Raw genomic sequence first — 6,431 nt, 5'->3', positions numbered from 1 at the left:
AATCCTTTGGGTATATCCCCAGTAATGGGATGGCTAGGTCAAATGGTATTTCTAGTTCTAGATCCTTGAGGAATCGCCACACTGTTTTCCACAATAGTTGAACTAGTTTACAGTCCCACCAACAGTGTAAAAGTGTTCCCATATTTTTTTTGAGATGGAGTCTCACTCTGTCACCCAGGCTGGAGTGCAGTGCCACAATCTCGGCTCACTGCAACCTCCACCCACCAGGTTCAAGCGATTCTTCTTCCCCAGCTTCCTGAGTAGCTGGGACTACAGGCATGCACCACCATGCCCAGCTAATTTTTTTTATTTTTAGTAGAGAGGAGCTTTCACCATATTGGCCAGGCTGGTCTCAAACTCCTTACCTCGTGATCTGCCTGCCTTGGCTTCCCAAAGTGCTAGGATTACAGCCATAAGCCACCAAACCCAGCCAAATCTGTTATTTTTCTAGGAGTTCCTGAGAACAGACAGCCCAGTGCAAGGCCTGACACAAAGCTGGTACTGAATATATGCTGTTGAATAAATACTAGAGGAAAATGGCTAGAAAATGTTGAGGTAATGATGAGAAGGAGGCCTGTACCAAGTGCTGTAGAGTGCCTGATCTGAACTAATCCAGTGGGATGAGCAGGTGGTCAGGGAAGGCTTCTGGGCAGAATGTTCTAGACAGGGCTGTTTGAGTTACAACAGTTGTGCTCTTTCTTTTCTTGGAAACACCCTACCTCTCTGTATACTGAACTCTTTCTCATCATTCAACACCTAGATAAAGTCTCCACACCTCCATGGGTGAAGCCAGCCCCAACCATCACACTCTCCCCTTCTGAACTTTTGATGCCTTCTGGAGCATTTTCCTGGCACCCATGTGTATGTGCACACTCCCAATCTATGTTCTTATCACATGTTTTATCTTGTATTTTGTTGAAACACGCATAAAGCACTTAATATGTGCCAGGAAATGTCCTGATTGCTTTACAATCTCACCTTATTTAATCATCATAGCAGCCCAAAGTGTAGTTTTGCTGTTACCCCCATTTTATATCTAGGGAAGCTGAAGCACAGACACGCAGACTACTCATCTTTTGCAGTAACAAACAAGCTCCTTGAGAGTAGAAAATGCATTGTCTCCATCTTTATAACCGCAACTTGTCGTGTATGACTTGGCACGTTGTAGGCTTTCAATTTAATAAACAAAATTATGGATATATTGTTAAATAAAGGAGGTTTGGCAGAGGTCCCCATCCAAATCAAAGACTCTATTCACTTTAACAGACACTTAATTGAATTTCCTTTTATATAATCTTCTCCTCCTCTTAACAACTAAAATGTTAGTAAACCATTACTCTTGCTTGGGGGAAAAATATCATAGAATTAATAGTGACTCTCAAGCGTTGTTCTCTAGCCAAGTAAAGTTCATCAAGATCTGGTAAACCCATTTACCTCAGAAAGACAAATTTCACATCATTGCCAAAAGAAAAAAAAGGAGATGCTTGTAAATTTTCTGTGCAAAATCTCAGTTCTAACCTGTGTCAGCCTGATGTTTAATGTGCTGCTAAAGAACAGAAACATGTCCAGAGTTAAAGATGCTGAAAATGAGATCACCCCGTGCTTATGGACAATGCTGTCCCTCTCAGAGGACTACACAGAAACGCAGAGAGCACAGTGAACAAGTGGCTGCTTGTGAACTAACCTTCCTCATCCACCTTGAACACAAGCATTTGGAGGGTTGAGATTTGTTCAAATTGTGAAAAGAAAGATATTGCACAAAAAGCAACAGAAAACAGAAAGATGCATGAAACCGTATGAACACTGTGCACTGTCTGAACAGAGTCAAATGTCATTCGGTACAATCTGACTGGCCTGTAGGTCTTTCGGTGTCCTGAAATTTCCACCTCATTACTTATTTTCAAGTACCAGTAAGTAGGCCTACTTAGAATAGAGGCACCCAGATTTTGTAAAGTGCCGGAAGAATACCACCTCTCTTTTAATGGTTATGACCTTATTCATTTGGGGCAAATCCCCATTTAAAATGTCAGCACCCTGTGAGGAAGTAAAGCTTAAGTCATTGTCAGTTAACACTTGGTTTGTTTGATAATTCCCTGTTTGAGATCAGTTTGTCCATGGGGAAGAATAAGAAAATGATCTCGACTGGTACAAGGAGAAGGGAGAGGAGTCCTAGGAGGCAGAGAAAGATGACTGCTGTAAGGCTGAGGGAGACCCAAAAGACACACATGATGTGCTTTACAGTTTTTTCAAGCTGGCTGTGTCACTGCACGTCTGCAGGTGTATCCAGGACACTGGGAACAATAAGCAGTTTTGACTCGGGAAAGGGTTTTAGTGAGAGAGAAGTGCTTCTTTACCAGCCAATGTCTATTGCAAAACATGAGTTGGATGAGTGGGGTCAAAGGCTACCAGGCCAGCACCCGACATCTCTGGAAAATAATGAAGCAGGCAGAAGACACAATGTTCTGGTATCAGGCTGATCAGCAGCACATGGTTAGACTGAGCTCGGGGCTGAAATTACTCAGAACTGGGCAGCGACTTGGTGTTCTATCCTTCCCTGCAAGAAGACAAGCTGCATGTCACATTCCCTGCACAATCTGATTGGAAAATAATTGTTTCACAAATTGTACAAATACTGTCATTGAGATGCTGCGGCTGGTTTTCCTGCTCACACAGTCAGGTTCTGGAGACAATAAATGCAAAAGATCTGCATTCCCATCATATCCTAACCATGCAACTAGCAGACCAAAGTCACCTAATCACCAGAACTTTCAAAATAACCAAGCCTGGGTTTGAGTTCCAGCACCGAAGAGGTGCAAAAGGCTTTCAGCTGGGCTGAAAAGGAAGAGAAGCTGAGAGAGCACTATTTGAGGATCCAGGACACAGACAGGGCATAATGGAGGAAATAAATGGACTCACAGCCCCTCTATCTGCACTGAGAGCTAGATCCAGCACTGCCCTGAACTGTCATACAGGTTGTGCCCTGCGCAAGAGCACCCAGTCCATGTGGACAGTAGTGGGAACTCTACTACTCTCTGCAAGCCAAGCAACTATCTGGGCAGGACTAAGCAGGTTTTCCAAAGTGGGTGCCTTTTTGTTTGTTTGTTTTTTATAGTTGGCCTGCCAAGCAGATGCAGCTTTATCTTAGCAGGCACAACACCACCCTATATATAAGCAAAGGTCATGACAAGTCCAGTTCAACTGGATATGAGCAGAAGCTAAATAGAGAACTGTGGGGTAACTGGAACTCCCCCCGACTGTTGTACCACAGTTCCTGCGCCCTGCCCTCCTACAGACCTCACTCAACTTGGGAGCTCTGTTTTGGATTCACAACAAAGGGATCAGAGGGGCCTGGAGTTCTTTTCTTGTCAATACCCTATGAGCACGGATATTTATTTAAGTAGCTCCAGAGAGTCTAGACACAGATGAGAAAACACATGCACATTTCCAAGGAGCAAGGAAAGAGAAGGAGGAGCAGAAGTGGTGTGGATACTTGCAGACATCTGCTCAGCAATAAAGGGGGATGAGTGGGGACTTGAGTGACAAGAGCTGAATGATAGGACCATATCTGAAAAGTCCAAGTTCCTTCTCCACATGTCCCAAATGGAGAAGTCAAAGCGAAGTTGTGTCGAAGGGAAGAAGTTCAACCTGTGTGTTGAACAATGGGAGGTGAGTGCTAAAGACCAGTTCTACCTAATTCCCAAGTTTTTCCAGGCCAGCTGCAACCTCCCCTTATGTATTTGTGATCTCTGGGTCCACGGCTGGGCTCTTGGTCTCCTATCTTTTCTAAAAACCAGAACTTCCTTGCCTGGGAATTTCTTCATTAGCTCACTGGTTCATCCTCTCACGAGTTCAGGCTACCCTCATGTGGTAGGGGAGGTTTACCAAGAGACCCCTTGTGGCCTCTCCTCATTGCTAAATGCAACCCCTAAGGTCCCAGCTGGCTTGCAGAAGACACAGAGAAGTCTAACTCATCATAAACTCTCCTCACTGCAGATGGATCTCACTCTTCATCCTGTGAGCTAGCTTCATAGGAATGAAGGCATTTTTATGGTGTGATGCATCTAGCATTCTCAAAGTTAAGAGCATCCTTTTCCAGTCTCAGGCATTAGCCAGCTTGCCTGTGAATTTTGCATTTTAAGCACCTCAGATCTCAGCTTAATTAAGAGCATCACTGCTCCTGGAGCAATCTGGTGACAGAAAATCAGGCAAGCAAAACACACACACACACACACACACACACACACACAGAGAGAGAGAGAGAGAGAGAGAGAGAGAGAGAGAGATTGTGCCCCTAGCAGGGCACAAGCACTGCTAGGACATGCGGCAAAACAAGAAAGAGTGCCAGGAGTCCTGAAGCCACAGCCTCGTCAGAGACCAGACACACACAGCTGGGCAATGGAAGGGCAGCTTCATGACACCTTATCACCAAGCATCCAGTGGCCAATCTCTGCACAAGTGAAGAGAGGGACATACAGTAAAGGGGATGTCCCCATGGTGGTGGGCCCAGCAGGGGAGCTGCCCCTAAAACTAAGTGGAAGGTTACTTTGAGGATTAAATGTGACAATATCTAAAACATGTTGAGTGCAGACCTGGCACATTCAATAATTAGTAGCTTCTACAGTTATTCAGGCCGATTTTGAGCTGAATTATGTCCTCCCAAAATTCATATGTTGAAGTCTCAATCCCCAGTACCTAACAATGTGACTATATTTGGAGACAGGACCTTTACAAAAGGTAATTAAAGGTCGGCCCTAATCCAGTGTGACTGGTGTCCTTCTAAGAAGAGGAGATCGGGATACAAGTGCACACAGAGGAAAGCCCACGTGAAGTCACAAAGAGAAGATGGCCATCTACAAGCTAAGGAGAGAGGCCTCAGAAGAAACCAATGCTGCCAACACCTTGATCTTGGAGGGGTAAGTTCCAGAACTGTGAGAAAATGCATTTCTATTGTTTATACCACCATAAGAAAATACCACATGGTACTTTCTTATGGCAGCACCAGCAAAGGAATAGAGTGTACTCAGCTTCATCCCGCTGAGCTCCAGGGCCACAAAAGGAGAAGACCATGCTTGTCGCTGGCAAGAACTTTGCCGTGCTGCTGCTGCTGGGGGAGGTGTGGGTGCGAAGGCGACTCAGCCCCTTTTACTTTAGAAAAGCTAAGCCCACCAGTGAAAAAGGTTAAGCTGGGCCACAGCCAACCACACCTTCTCTCAGACAGTTGACCCTGGAGCACTTAGGTACAGAGCCGGGCTGAAGCTACTGCTTGGCAATCGTAACACTGCTTTCTCTCTCCTGCATTATAGCCCGGGCCTGGGTATACATGCAGAATTCACTTTTCTCAGCTAACAAAATGACATTTTACTTAACAGGAACTAATGCTGGCTCATCTGGAGCTATATGATAGGAGCAGGAAGAGGAGCTCATGTTTTATTGCAGGATAGCAAGGGAGGTAATGAAGGTGGGCACTGCAGATCTGATACCCAGCCTTGCCATTCTCTAATCATGTGACGTTAAGTCAACTATTAACCTCATTTTTCCAATTAGAAACAACTGTGCATCCTGTTAGGGTTTTGTAAGTATTAAATGAGTCCATCTATGTAAAGGACCTCACATAATTTTTCTCTACATGTAATCCCTATCATTGCTAGCTAGTATTATTAGTACATCACCACATTATAAAGTAGATGCTATGATTATCCTCACTTTACAGCTTAGGAAACTGAGGCACTGAACCCAAAGTTACCCAGCTTGTAAATGGTGCGGCCTGGGAATCGAACCCAGAGCCCATGAAGTGCCCTGAGCTATACTGTCTCATAAGCACTGCACTTTACAACAAGGGTGAAGGGGTTCTAGTATCAACATAATATTTATTACATGATCTCTCTCTAGGTCCTCGGCCTTTTCAGAGTTCTATACAGTATTTTATTTCCTAGTGTCAAATCTTTCTATGTAACCCAAGCCATTTCCCTAAGTGTTCAGCCTCTTGGCCCACAGGCTCCTTGTCTCCTTACAAGTCTGTATGGTAAAGTGCAAATTCCTAGTGTCCCTTCCCAAACCTATAAAATCAGATTTTCTACAGTGGAACCCAGGAATCTGCATTTTAAACAACCCCCACTCCACCCCCCCACACACACACACATAATCATCCGAACCCCATCATCTTCCCCCTGCATAATTCTCATGCACCCCTAAGTTTGGAACCATGGCTATTGATTACATCTACCCAATTTTGTCTTTGTACATATTCTTAATAGGGACCTGACATGTTCCTAGTAGATTCCAGAACATCGAATTCAAAACCATTTTCCAAAAACAGAAAAGAACAGTCCTGCTTTACTTGTCTGTTGCAAATAACGCAGTCTCACTCACATAAAGGCACTGAATGTGTGGAAGGTGCAGGGTGAAGAGAAATCCCATAGCTACCATTTATC

The sequence above is a fragment of the Mandrillus leucophaeus genome, unplaced genomic scaffold (genome assembly GCF_000951045.1).
Source record: "Mandrillus leucophaeus isolate KB7577 unplaced genomic scaffold, Mleu.le_1.0 Scaffold192, whole genome shotgun sequence".
Classification (NCBI taxonomy): domain Eukaryota; kingdom Metazoa; phylum Chordata; class Mammalia; order Primates; family Cercopithecidae; genus Mandrillus; species Mandrillus leucophaeus.
Note: the sequence above shows the minus strand (reverse complement) of the source record.